Source organism: Eleutherodactylus coqui, chromosome 2 (genome assembly GCF_035609145.1).
Source record: "Eleutherodactylus coqui strain aEleCoq1 chromosome 2, aEleCoq1.hap1, whole genome shotgun sequence".
Lineage (NCBI taxonomy): Eukaryota > Metazoa > Chordata > Amphibia > Anura > Eleutherodactylidae > Eleutherodactylus > Eleutherodactylus coqui.
In genome coordinates, this window is record NC_089838.1 from 182,026,720 (window position 1) to 182,041,777 (window position 15,058).

The 15,058-nt window shown below is 45.1% G+C and overlaps 1 long non-coding RNA gene across 1 annotated transcript; it reads left to right on the forward strand.

Moving 5' to 3' along the window:
• Positions 1-7,034: 7,034 nt before the first annotated feature.
• LOC136611988 (uncharacterized) lies at positions 7,035-14,851 on the forward strand. Its single transcript, XR_010790332.1, has 2 exons — positions 7,035-7,407; positions 14,088-14,851. It is a non-coding gene; the product is annotated as an uncharacterized lncRNA (long non-coding RNA).
• Positions 14,852-15,058: the final 207 nt, after the last annotated feature.

The window sequence follows — 15,058 nt, forward strand, 5'->3', positions numbered from 1 at the left end:
TGTGGCGTTTTTGAAAGCATTTTACAACGTTTGACAGTGTTTTACAACGCACCTCATCACTGTGATGAGGTGAGTTGTACCATAGTTAGCGCGTCATTTGGGATGCCGTACTAATCGCTTTAAGCTGCAGCCTAAGGGCTTATTTACACAAGCGTATATCTGTGATCCTGGAACATGGACTTACTGACTTGTTTCACCTATTTAGCAGCTTGAAAAAGACCACAAAAGGTCGAAACGTTGCCTTGTTTGTTAGAAAAGATGAAACAATAAAAGTCCTGTTTTTTATGATATTTTGAAGCACCCTTTATGCTGCGACCTCTTCTTTATGTATTGGATTGACCTCAAGCAGTTGATGATCCACAACCCCTTGGCTGCTTGGCATAGTTTGCGTTTGTTAGACGCATTTTTTCCTCCCTCTCCAGCCTGGCTAGTCCAACTGGGGTGTTTTGAGCGCTGCTGACTGACTTATTTACACAAGTGTATATCTGTGAGTTAGTACGATTACAGTGATGCTGTATTTCTATAATTCTTTTAGGCCACCTGCACACGACAGAGCCGGATTGGGCATGTAGAATCCCACAGCGGAATCCGGCCCTGGTAGCAGAGGTATCCGTGCATACCTGTCTTTCTTTCTTTTCATCTGTACCGCAGATGGTTTGCACAGCTCACTGTCTGACATGTGCAATATGGATTTCTTTTTAACTCCGTCTTTTCTCTAGCTATGACGCAGAATCCGCAACCTTTCCGCTCAAAAATGGAGCATGCTGCGATTTTTCCTCTCATGTAGGCAGGAAAAAAGACTTCTCCATAGCATGCTATGTACAATATTTGCTGTGGAACCCAGGGGCGGATGCCCGCAACAGATTCCACAATGTAAAACCACCTGTGTGCAGCCAGCCTTTATGTAGTATGACTTAAAGGGCCACTCCAGCAAAAACATGAAGTTTTTTAAGCCTGCTCCCCTCACCTGATTGCCTGTTACACTTGCAGGTCTCCTCTGTGTATTTTAGTCACTTCCCTGTACTGTAGCCCCTTTTCTGACACCATCTTGATGGTAAGATTTTTTATGTTCAATCAATTCCATGATGCATCAGCCCAACATTAGTTAAGGCTATACTATTTTATATGCAGTGGGAACAGTTAGGTTATCATTAACTTCTGGATTCACCAAAATAAATTAGAAACCATAAGCATATAGTCAGGAGGATGAGCTGTGATCTCCACTATTATAACTGTGTGACAGGAGTTGTGCGATCATCACCAGAAACTGTGACAGGAGTGCAATTGTCCCCCTCAACAGTTTCTGTGATAAATCCACGTAACAGTATTGTATAGACTGGGAAATTGACTAGAAAATGAACCATAACCCCCAAAAGATCTGAGCTGGTCAGAACTGAGATCACATGTCCATCTGAGGAAAAAGAGGCTGGGAGGCTCAGCCTGAAAGAAATAGCTAACCAATGTAACACTAGCTCACTTATATATACTGCAAGAATAGCTACATAATTAATGAAATACAAAAAATCACCACAGCCGCCCTTTAAAAAACATTAAACATCTTTTAAAAATAGCTTTCCCTCATCATATTTTGACCCCTAAAACATTTTTTTGTCATTTGCATGTTCTTGTGTCTGATTTTATGTACAGGGACCTGCAGTTTTTATTAATACCATTTTGGGGTACATACAGGAAAGAATATGTGGAGAGCGCCTAGAGTTTCTTCAAATGGTAAACCACCACATCCGCAGGTGAGGGAGAGCTGCAGAGATAGGGCTCTTGCACACTTGCGTTTGTCTTGCTCGTTTTTTTTCACGCGATTGTCAATGGGACTTTCTAATGTTAAAAACACATTTCAAGTTGGTGGTTTGCAATTTTTGTGTGATGCATTTTTAACATTAGAAAGTCCCATTGACATTTGCGTGAAAAAAATGCAGCGATATTGCGTGAAAAAAAAACACGCAAGAAAAACGCAAGTATGCAGGAGCCCTTATATGTTTTTTTTTAAAAGAAAAAACTCCCCCAGAATAAGAATACAAAAAGACACACTGTCAGTCAGGAAAAAAACCTGCGCTCCTAGAATATGTGCAGTAGCTACCAAAAATATTGCAGACAAAGCAACAGATTGACACTTATTCTGATGGAGGGGGGTATGGCAAGTAGAAGCCCCCTCCTGGAAGTGTCGACTCTGAATTCAGCAGGTGAAACTAATCCAAGCAGTCTGGATAAGCTCCCATAAGTTCCTTTAGTCATACAAATGAGCGGTACAATCGCAGAGGCAACACGTTTTGCTGCTCTTCCGGCACCTTTCACAAGCTTAGATCTTCTCAAGAACCTCGGTCAAGCTGTTGGGTACTAGCGTTCTTATTTTGTATATCCAGAACATCTCTCTATTCCAATTGGTGGGTCCCAAAAAGGGTTATTAATGAGATCCTGTTTGCCTGTGTAGTGAGGGTCAGCCAGGGCAGGAGCAGGAGAAGTTTATTTTTGGTAGCTACTGCACATATTCTAGGAGCGCAGTTTTTTTTCCTGACTTAGGGTGCATTCAGATGACCGTATATCGGCCGGGTTTTCACGCCAGCTGATATACGGCATCTCTCTCTACAGGGGGGGAGGCTGGAAGAGCCAGGAGCAGTGCTCTGAGTTCCCGCCCCCTCTCTGCCTCCTCTCCACCCCCCTGCACTATTTTCAATGAGGAGAGGCGGGGCAGGGGTGGAGCCAATTCCCGGGACTTAGCCCTGCCCACATCCTGCCTCCTCTCATTGCAAATAGTTCAGAGGGGTGGAGAGGGGGTGGAGAGGAGGCAGAGAGGGGGCAGGAGCTCAGAGCATGGCTCCTGGCTCTTCCAGCCTCCTATGGGCGACTTGAACTGCGGATCATCTGCGTAGGTGCCCCTTGCGGATTCTGCAATTCAAATCTGCCCTTGAACATGAGGCCTTATATGCCCCCGACTCAGTTATAAAGTCCCATTATACCCACATTCAGTAATACTGTCTCCTCCTGCTTCCACTGAGCAATAATGCCCCTTTATATGCATTACAATAAAAAAAAAAACTGTTTATATTCTCCTCCCAGTCACAGCCGTCCACATCCACTGTGATCCCCCGCTCACATCTGGGTAGCACAATCATATGAGAAGCACACATGAGCAATTGGTGAGGCTACAAATTGGTCGCAGCAATCGCATGTTTCTTACATGATTCTGCTACCCAGAAGTCAGCGAGGGATGAGAGTGGATGTGGACGGCTCTGGCTGGGAGGTGATCATAAGCTGTTTTTATTTATTGAACTCACTTACCCCATTTCATTAAAAAAATTACATTCATGGGGCCTGGGCCTGGGCCTGGACAAATAAGTTGCACAGGTAGTATGTCTGTCCTGGAGTTGAATAAATTAAATGTAATTACTTCTTTATTACTTCTTTAACAGCTCTGTGATTAAAACAGATTTGTTGAGATGGAATATGTCTCCAGATAAGGAACTAAATGCTCATTTCAAATATCACAATGTCACACAGTGTGTTAAGAGATTGTGTCAGGAAAATAACCATGGTCCATATGCCCTATCAGGTCAAAGGTCATCAAAGAGAAGGGTTCCCTTCTATGGATCCCCCTCTATGAATATGCTTTACATGGATGGCTAATTATTTGAATGGCAGCCATGTAATGCTACATTTGTATGGTTAGCCATGCTTCCCCTGGCAATAACAATTGATCACCAGGGATTTGAGAGCCTAGACCCCCACTAATTGGCTGATTGTCTAGTAGGCTTCCATTTGAATAGGCGTTGTCCTCATGAGATGACCCATTCAATGTTTTCACTATTGTCTAAATAATAATTGTCCATTAGCATTTCCCCGAGTTCAGTATTACAACTCAGAAGTGTTATAGTCTCTATTTTACATTTGCCTCTGGATTATCTGACAGAGATTGATATTGCAGGATGTACGTATAAGGTTGTCTTGGATTGTATTAAACAAAATAGTTAACTGCAGCATTGCCAACATAAGTTTTACTTTTTTTCTGGACAACTTATCCAAAAATCACAGGACAGGCAACATTTTTTGTGGCCACAATGGAAAATCATAATGAATTTATTTATATAGCACATACTTATTTCGTAGTGCTGTATATCACTTTATGTCCCAACTAGCGTACCCGTCGCGCGTTGCTGCGAAGACAGACATACATACATACTTCGTTTTTATATATCTAGATGACGGCAGCAGCGACCACTGAGGTTTTGTAGGCCGCTGCTTCCCCCTTCCAGGCTGAATAAAATAGCCGTTGTGTGAGAATTGCTGGGGGGGGGGAGACATTCTTACTGCTGGGAGAATTGCTGGGGGGGGGGGAGACATTCTTACTGCTGGGAGAATTGCTGGGGGGGGATGGGAGACATTCTGACTGCTGGGATAATCGCTGGGGGGGATGGGAGACATTCTGACTGCTGGGAGAATCGCTGGGGGGCTGCTTCCCCCTTCCAGGCTGAATAAAATAGCCGTTGTGTGAGAATCGCTGGGGGGGGAGACATTCTTACTGCTGGGAGAATTGCTGGGGGGGGGGGGGAGACATTCTTACTGCTGGGAGAATTGCTGGGGGGGGGGATGGGAGACATTCTGACTGCTGGGATAATCGCTGGGGGGGATGGGAGACATTCTGACTGCTGGGAGAATCGCTGGGGGGGGGGGACATTCTGACTGCTGGGAGAATCGCTGGGGGGGATCGGAGACATTCTGACTGCTGGGAGAATCGCTGGGGGGGATGGGAGACATTCTGACTGCTGGGAGAATTGCTGGGGGGGGGATGGGAGACATTCTGACTGCTGGGATAATCGCTGGGGGGGATGGGAGACATTCTGACTGCTGGGAGAATCGCTGGGGGGGGGATGGGAGACATTCTGACTGCTGGGAGAATCGCTGGGGGGGATCGGAGACATTCTGACTGCTGGGAGAATCGCTGGGGGGGGGATGGGAGACATTCTGACTGCTGGGAGAATCGCTGGCGGGGGAGCGGAGGCATGACTGCTGGGAGAATCGTTGGGGGGAGGGGGGCATGGTGACTGCCAAGAAAATCTCTGTGGGGGAAGGGGGGCATGATGACTGCCAGGAGAACCGCTGGGGGGGAGCCATTATGACTGCTGGGGGAACCACTTGGGGGGAGGGGGCATTATTATTGCTGGCGGACAGCTGGGGGTGGCATTGTGACTGCTGGTGGACCACTGGGGGGGGGTATTATGACTGCTGGGGGAACCGCTGGGGGGGGGGAGCGGGCATTATTACTGCTGGGGGACCGCTGGGGTATGTCACTCTTATTACTAATGGGGGGAGTGTCACTATTATTACTGCTGTGGGATGTTACTATTATCGCTGGGGTGAAGGTGTCACTATTACCGCTGGGGTATGTGTACATGTGGCAGAAATGGGCAGGGCTCTTTCAGAATAGACCGGGTGCAGATTTTGACTGCTTTTTAGATGCGGAAATGCTGCAGAATTTTCCACAGAAATCTCCGCTGAGGACATTCTGCAGTATTTCCGCGTCCAAAAAGCAGTCAGAATCTGCACCCGGTCTATTCTGAAACAGCCTTGTCCTTTTTAGAACGACGGGGGTAAAATCATACGTTGTGATAAGCCCCGCCCCCTGACGTGTTGGCACTTTGCGATACATAAGTGGGTTTTGGGTTGTAGTTTGGGCACTCGGTCCCTAAAAGGTTCGCCATCACTGGCCTAGTACATGTTTGCCCACTTCCAACTCCAATGGAGACTGACTGTAAATGGCTGGCGTGCTCTAGTATTTATGGTTTCAAGCTGTACGTGTCATTGCATACAGTCTATCTATCTATCTATCAGGGTTATTGCATACAGTCTATCTATCTATCTATCTATCTATCTATCAGGGTTATTGCATACAGTCTATCTATCTATCTATCTATGACATCAGGAAATGAGAGAATTAGATTTTGTAGGCCGCTGCTTCCCCCTTGCGGGCTGAATAAAATAGCCGTTGGGTGGAACATACAATTTATCCGGCTGCTGTGGCTTCTTAGGAAGATATCCTAGTACTTGTTTACCCACTTCCAACTCCAATGGTAATTGGCTGGCGTGCTCTAGTGGTTCCAAGCTGTACGTGTCATAATAGAGCCTTAATGACATCACAATGCAGCTTTATAGAACATGTTGGGGCATGTTCAAGGGCGTCCGATGTTGATGACATCAGTGATGACATCACAATAGCAGGTGGCTTACTTATTCGATCTACGTGGGGGGGGGCGTAACTTTCGACGACGCTCGCGCGCCATTTATCGTAGGATATTTGTACTATGCCTATAATCTTCCCAGGAGTGTACTTAACAACTTTCCAAAGTTTCATGGCGATCGGATGAATGGTGTAGTAGCGCATAAAGGACAAACACGCACGCACGCAGACAGACATACATTCAATTTTATATATATAGATAGGGGTTCACAGTCTAAGTTTACCCTTTAGTATGTTCTTAGAGCATGGGAGGAAACTGGAGTAACCTATACAACTCAGTGAGACTATGCAAATGTTGTCCTAGTGGGATTGGAACCCAGTACCCTAGCCCTGCAAGGCAACAGTGTTAACTACTGAACTACCATGATAAAGATTATAAGTAATACATATTAATAGGTCAGACACTGATATGAACTCATCATCAGCATTTACTGTGAGCTGCAAAATAACAATAAGTCATAATTACAACCTGAGTTCTAAAAAAGTTGCAAAATGTCAATAATAGTAAAAGAAAAAAAAAGAATTCAATGATTTGAAATCTAATGTAGCTATACTTTATACACAGAACAACCTAGAACACATATCGGTAGGTGAAAGTACGACATTTTCCCATTTCATTAAAAAAAAACTGATTTAGAAATTGATGGCGGCAACATATCTCAAAAACGTGGTCCCATGTCAACCTTTGTGCAGAATTTCTTTTTACAACACTCTGTAAACATCTGGGAAGTGAGGAGACCAATTGTTGGAGTTTTGGGAGAGCTATGTGTGATAGACATGATAATTATTTAGTATAAAATGTCTATCGCTATTTGTATATAACCCAAATGTATTTTGCTATTGTAATGACTTTCAGCTCTGAGGAGTTTAAAGGACACACACACAATCTAATCATAGTATTTGCTAGACAATGGATGTCTGATCTAATGTTAGTTAAGTACATAGAAGTTACACAAGTTGCACAACCAGCTTCTAAGAGTTAAGGGCCATAGTGTCGTGTATATCCTTATATCCTGTGTTTAATACTGAGTGTTTGTCTAGCCCCCTTCCACTCCTCATCCTGAAGCTAGGTAAACAATGAGTCATCACTACACGGAGATGACTTCAGCTAGAGGACGAAGTCCATACCACCTCAACACTTGGAGGGGGTGGGCAGAGAGGTGGGGGATTCTGTATGATCCGACAAATGAGAATCTTATATGTTACTGATGTAATCTGTTGCACGCCCATTGAAGGGCGGTTGTCATGTGTTATAATAAAAGGCTTGAGCCTCTACACATTGTAGAGACTCTCCCAGTTTTAGACCAACATTGGTGTCTGATTCTGGTTCGATGATGTATGCACACGATACTCAATTTGGAAGCGACAAAATACCCCAAAAGCCTGCTGGAGAAATCATAATCCAGATCAGTGGAGTCCCTGGGTGAGCGAGTGGATTTGTGAGGTCACAGCCTGGAACGTACAGAGATCGGCAGATGGCACGCAGAACTCAGGGGCCCGAAAATCTACAGAACACGGTAAGATTGCTTTATCTACCTGTGTCAAAGCTGGGTTCTGACTGCTTTTCTGCCTGTTCCTGAGCCAGACTGGACCTTCACTGAAAGACAGGTAATAACTCTAGTTCTGTCCACTCGGTAAAACCACCACGTTACCTGTCTAGGGGTATTTTGTACGCTGTGTATGCTGTTGTGTCTGAGACGGTTAAAAATTGTTTATGCAAGACCAAGAGATAAATTCTGTGAGGGTTAATGTGTCGGGAGGGCGGACTCGGCTGTTTAAGTCTGAGGGAACACGCCAGTGACACGTGCTCCTAGGTAAAACTAGTGTGAGGTTAGGAAGATTTATGATACGTATACTTAACTTTATGATTGAGCGTGTTATGTTCTCATATGTGGAAAGGTATATACGTATGAAGTATAGTCGTGCTTTGTGACGGCTGATTTCTCCAGAATATTATTGAGGTTTTGGTCATTGAAAATAATCGTCAGTCTCTGAGTATAGCTAAATGTCCTGTCTAGATCGTGTACAAGGAGTGCTCTTGGGGATTACTAGTATACGGTGGGCTGTTATAAAGGTAGATGAGATATATACCTTGGGTTGATATAAAGGTGGATATATATATATATATACCTTGAGCCGTTGTGGGTATTCTCCAGTAATCCCGTCTGTCTGCTATTATAGAAATAATGTGCAGTGTTGATTATTGGGGGAGGGGTGCTGGTAAGAGAGTGGACTGAAGTTAAGCCACTAAGAGCACTTCTCAATTAACCCTTTCTGTTTCCTTTGTCTTTTCTGAGTGGGAAAGAGGGGTTATATGGGAAGGATTTGAAGAAAGCAGATTTTACAAGAGGAACACTATTGTGTCCAGAAACTTTGAATAGAATAGAATAAGCAGGTAGCATAGAGTTGAGCAAAGTGAGCAAGGACAAAGGTCATAGAGCTTGTGATTTGGTTACTGAACAATGGGAAAGGACCAGGAAAAGTTGCAGAAAGAAATGTCAGGTCATGGACAGATAAGATAGGTTGTAGAAAGTTTTCAGAAGATGAGCAGGAAGCCTAGCAGAAAGAAAGGTGTTTTTAGATTGCTAGGAGGAGGTATAATGTAGTTAAGAGATTGAAGAGGGGAAAGCATGTAGGGGGGTATGTGTATTGCTAATGAACAATGTAATGTCTTTGTGTTGACTACAGCCCCTCCCTGTAATGGCGGCCGTGCTTGCAATGTTTACAATCCAACATAGTGTGACTCTGCAGTAAATGTAGTGAGGCCTGCCCCCACCCTGAAGTTATTTCCCCCCATGTGCTCACTTTCAGGGTGTGTGATGTTACTTCCGGTCCCTCCCCATCCGGGACAGGACCTGGCCCCGCCCCTTCCTCCTCCAGCGGCCATCTTGCCTCACCTGGAAGTGCTGCTACTCAGCAGCCATTTTGCCTCACCTGGGAGTGCTGCTGCCCCTGGCCCCGCCCGGTCCTCCGGCAGCCATTTTGCCTCACCTGGGAGATCTGTAGCCCCGCCCCTTTCTGCCTCTGGCGGCCATTTTGCTGCATTTGGGAGGCCTATATTCCCCAATGCCACTGTATCCAGTGCTAACATCATGATTGTCTGAAGTAAGGTTTTGTTTGACCAGACTTTGTTACACTCCAAGATGTGGCCACTTTGGATGTGTGATAAGTTCAGGGAAACAAACCTTTGTGAAGATGCAGCTTGGGACATAGTAGATGACTAAGCTGGTTTATAGTGCATGGAAGATTGGAGTTGATGCATGGGGGACAGAGGCCAGGAATACATGACAGGGGACGCTCTCTCATGTTCCCAGGGGCTCTGTTTTCCACTGCCCGCTTCTCCAATGGATGCTCAGACAGATGATGTTATGGAAGGCTCCTACAGATGGAATAATTTCCCTATAGTCACCCAGCAAACTTTTTCATGCAATTTGGTGAAGTAATTTTACTTTTTATGTGAAGAAAGAGGGACTGAATTGCCCAGAGTAGGATGTTAATTCATCCGTATTCTTTAGTTTTTCTTTAAGTCTTTTGTATATTCTAGTGTCAGTCTACACTGAAGCTATAATTATATTCCGACAGGAGAGTAAAAGCTAAACGCTGGCCATACCCTGAAATACTATTACACTGGGTGACGTAAAATTTGAATGGTGTGGCGCCCCCTTGTGTTAAAAAATGCTAACTGCGACCTGAAAGGAAAAAAAAATTTTTGTAAGGAGATTTTCGCTCAGACTTCGCTGCATACAATGTCACCTTGACCTACAAAGTGCTTGTTTTTGTGCCTCTTGGTTTACTAGTTTGAACGCAATTACTCTTTTTCCATTGAGTATTGCGGTTCAAAAGGGGGGAGGCATAGGTGATCTGGGTCATAGATGATCTAGGTGTTGTAGATCAGCTATTGGGTTTGAAAAAAAAAAAAAAAATGATTTTGTGCTACAAGATTCCGAGCCATGTGAAATAGAACATCAGCACGATTATTTAGTACTAATTCAGTAAGAAACTGCAGGTATGCAAACAGTTATCAGAACCTCTGTTGATAATGCATATGTTGAGCTTTTTGCAGATGGTATCAGGGTGAGGATTGATGACTCCACATCGGATATGCAGTGGTCACACAACAAGATGTCCTAGAAGCAGAAGCTCTGCCTCCGCATGTCACAGTACAAGAAGCGGAATTGGAGGCCCTCACTGAGGCGTGTAGAGTGGCGAGAGGTAAGACCGGCAACCCTTTACACTGACTCCTGGTATGCATTTGGCACAGCTCATGATTACGGCCCAATATGGAAGGCCAGACAGTTTTTTTACCTTAGCAGGACAACCAATTGAGTATGGTGCAGCGGTGCAGAGTCGCATGGAGGCCCTACTTCTACCTGACAAAGTTGAGAGTTCGCACCGAGTCCTACACTGGAGAGGCGAGAGACGACACCCTCGCTGACAGCGCAGCAAAGGCAGCGGCCCTCAAGCCGTGGAAGAAAGAAGAAAGATACTGACAGCATGAGTCAGTGGTAAAAAAACTTTGGACATTGACAAAAATTTGGACTTTGATATGCTAAAGACTTTTACAGTTACCAGCCAGCAAGGAAGGAAAGAATAAATGGACTAATATGGGAGCAGCAGAAACAGGACAGCGTGTGGTGAACGGTCAACAGCACTTGCCCACCACAGTTCCTGTATCCCATGATGGCCCAGCTGATGGACGGAAAGACCCACCTAGTAAAGCAGTAATGACGACGACGCTTGAAAGAGGTTGGGCGACTTCTAGATTCTCTGTAGCTGCTGCATCATTTGTCCGGTTTAGCATGATCTATGCCATGGGTAAGTCAGGGCAGAAGTAAATTTGCCACACCACACTTGCCGGGACCACTCTACCCATTTCAGGGATTGCAAATTGACTACGTTCAGCTCCCACTTGTTGGGAAGTATGACTACGTGCTTGTTGTTGTTGATGTCTTTGCAGGTTGGAGGCCGACCCTGTTACCAAGGTAAACAAGTAGGTAACCGCAAAGAAGCTCATGAACGAGGTAAACTGTGAATATGGGGTACCAGAGGTGATTCAGAGTCAGACAGAGGTATAAACTTCGCAGGTGAATGTAACATGTCATGTCTGCTCTGGGTGTATCCCAGGCCTTTTACATACTGTACCACCTTTAGTGTAGTGGAAAGGTGGAGAGACGTAGTGGCACGCTAAAAAGTAAGATACTTAAAAATGACGCCACTTTGGAAAGACTGTCATCCAATAGCCTTATACAGTGTTAGATATGAACCCAGGGGGGATTATATATTATCTCCCTACGAGATTGTTTGGGCTAGCCCCAAGGCTAGGTTGTTACTATCCTCAGTGGTTACAATTACAATCTGATGTGTTGACTGAGTATGTGATTTCCGTTGTTAAAGAACTAACCAAAGCCTATGCACAGGTGTTCTCTTCCAGACTCAGAGGCAGACACTGGGACACATATCTTGCAGCCTGGGGATTGGGTGTGCATCAAGAAGTTCCCCAGGAAGCACCCTCCTGAGCCCCGATTTGATGGCCCCTACCAGGTGCTTCTGACTACTGCCACAGCTGTGAAACTAGCCGAAAGACTTACATGGATCCATGCTTCATACTGTAAGAAAGCTTCAGATCCGGGAGACCAGTCTTAGTTGTGCCAAAGACGTTACTCTGGTTAGGGCTAGTGAGAGAGGAAGGTAGCAACTGGAATCCTTAGTCGGAAGAATATGAGGGTATGGTTACCTTCTAGTATAACTCGTCCAATGCTTAAGTAGCCGCATATTCCTTCGACTATTGTACTGTGGTCCCGTGTCTAGGCGCAAGATCCCACCGCAGGCCAGATTTAGCTCAGTCCAGCTGGTTATATGACTTATATACCCGGGGAATACAATATGTTTGCGCCACTGATAACGTCTGGGGAGAAGACTGCCGTTATTGGGGATTAGTGGGATGGAACGCAGGAACAGACTAGTCCTATAAACCGCGAAGTGCCTTAAATAAGAAAAATAAGAGCGGGAAATCCCTAATTAGTCGTATAACCCTCCTTGAGAATAATAAGGACAGCAGGTATTGGAAGGCTGAACTTAGTATGTTGCTTGGTTTTAATGCGGTTTTTACATTAACCATGGAAGATCCAAGCCCGGGGGACGGGGAGACTTATAGTCTGGGGACATACCGGTACGGGAGGATAGATCCCTTAGGGAAGTTTAAAATAAGGGGTATGGTAGATGCAGCCGAATGGAAGCCTTCACTTAGTCCCGTGCCCATAATTAACCCCCTCTGCCGTAAGATAAAGACCTTGACGAACATGATGATCATAGCCGACCCTACCTTTGAGGACACCTTGACAGTAGTGACTGGCTACTCTGACCAGAATCTCTGGTTGGAGTTGATGAGGTACAATGCTAACAGGAGCAACAAGTCTAACTGTTGCGTGTGCGGTAGTGCCCGACTACACTCGGGGATGGTCCCCCTAAATCTCCCTGTAGATGCTGAAGAGTGGTTTATTAGTCTCTTCACGAACATTTCCGCTAATTACACTGTCCGTGAGAAATGGAAGAAGGAATACTCTATAACTACTTAAGTGTTTTGCACCGGAGAGAGTATTACTGACTACCCTGGAAACTACACCTGCCAGGCAAATAGCCAGGGTGGAGGGAGATTTTTGGGGAACTCACCAACGGGTATTGCTCCTCCTACAGTATGATAGGAGGGGAATAGATGCAGAATCAGGTCCAGTCCTTAGGAGACGTTTACTGGCTTTGTGGAGACATGAGGTAGAGGACACGCCTGGAGGGTAATTGGACAGGGGAGTGTGCCTTAGTAAAGCCCTTATGCTCCTCCACATCCTGTCAGACACCAACGTTTCCCTTGTTTGAAAAAGATGAAGAGCCAGTTCCGATAATGCCAAACACATACGCTACCAAAGAAAAAGGAGAAATGTACTAGTACTGCGCCTGCCCCGATCTCCTAAGATGGATTGTCAGTGGAATTCCCATTTGCCTAGGGATAGTGCAGAAGACCTTAGGTTCCGGCGAGGGCACACCCTGTGGGGTGTTAACTTGTACAGATAGAGGGTATGGATGCCCGGAAATGAGCCCAGGGAATCCATGGCCTCCCTCTGAGGTGAGGTAGGGATCCCCCCCCTCCTAGGAGTAGGGACTTACGGGCAGTGGGAAAACCCTGACGCAAGGGTGAGGCGACTTGGACGTGTTCACCATTAGGACTATCTCCAGGAGGGACATTGGTGTGGGTGAAGATTAGGGAGTCCCACGCCGTGCGTACCTGTTCATGCTACTAGTATTGTAACATTATGCTAGAGCGAGAAGAGAGACCCCTGGTGGTAGTTTTGATCTACACGTGTACATTGACGTCATAGGATAGCCAAGGGGGGTACCTGACAAGTTTTAAAAATTAGAGACCAAGTTAAAACTAGATTCGAGTCCATTTTCCTGATCATTATGGTAAATAAACGTTGACTGGATTAATTATGTTTATTATAATTAGCAGTGGTTTATAAATTATACTAGAGACACCTTATAGGGACTAGTCGACCAATAGGACCTACCTCGACTATGACTTTTTTTAAAATAGAGTGACCTTAGATATGACTTTAGCTAAAAAGGGGAGTGTCTGTAAGGTGATAGGGGAGACTTGTTGTACCTACATCCTAGACGACACGTGACCCGCGGGTAAAGACGCAGTTGCTATTAAGAAGCTGACCACACTAACTAAAAAGAGCTAACTTTTGGGACCAGCACTCGCCATGGATGAGCGGGTGGTAAAGGATCCTGGCACAGACGGGCGTCGCTGTTGTATGTGAACTGATGGTTACCTTTTCTGTTCGAGTCTGCTGTGTTATCCCCTGTGTCAGAGAGACCTGTGAAACTGATGCTGGAAAAGCCGCTCCCACCATGAGTTTGCTGAATGCATCCCCAGAAGGAGTGGACAAGTCCTACACCCCCTTGAAGACCCTAAAACGAACCTTCAACGCGCTCCGGTTATAGGCTCATGCGCAGAAGACTGTGAAAATTAGATAAAGAATTAGAGGATAGACATTTTAAGGGGGGATTGTGATAGACATGATAATTATTTAGTATAAAATGTCTATCGCTATTTGTATATAACCCAAATGTATTTTGCTATTGTAATGACTTTCAGCTCTGAGGAGTTTAAAGGACACACACACAATCTAATCATAGTATTTGCTAGACAATGGATGTCTGATCTAATGTTAGTTAAGTACATAGAAGTTACACAAGTTGCACAACCAGCTTCTAAGAGTTAAGGGCCATAGTGTCGTGTATATCCTTATATCCTGTGTTTAATACTGAGTGTTTGTCTAGCCCCCTTCCACTCCTCATCCTGAAGCTAGGTAAACAATGAGTCATCACTACACGGAGATGACTTCAGCTAGAGGACGAAGTCCATACCACCTCAACACTTGGAGGGGGTGGGCAGAGAGGTGGGGGATTCTGTATGATCCGACAAATGAGAATCTTATATGTTACTGATGTAATCTGTTGCACGCCCATTGAAGGGCGGTTGTCATGTGTTATAATAAAAGGCTTGAGCCTCTACACATTGTAGAGACTCTCCCAGTTTTAGACCAACATTGGTGTCTGATTCTGGTTCGATGATGTATGCACACGATACTCAATTTGGAAGCGACAAAATACCCCAAAAGCCTGCTGGAGAAATCATAATCCAGATCATATGTTGTCCCATTCTTGTCTGATGTAGGATTCTAGCTGCTCATCAGTCCTGGGGCATCTTTGCTAATTTTTCATTTCATGATGTACCAAATATTTTCTATTGGT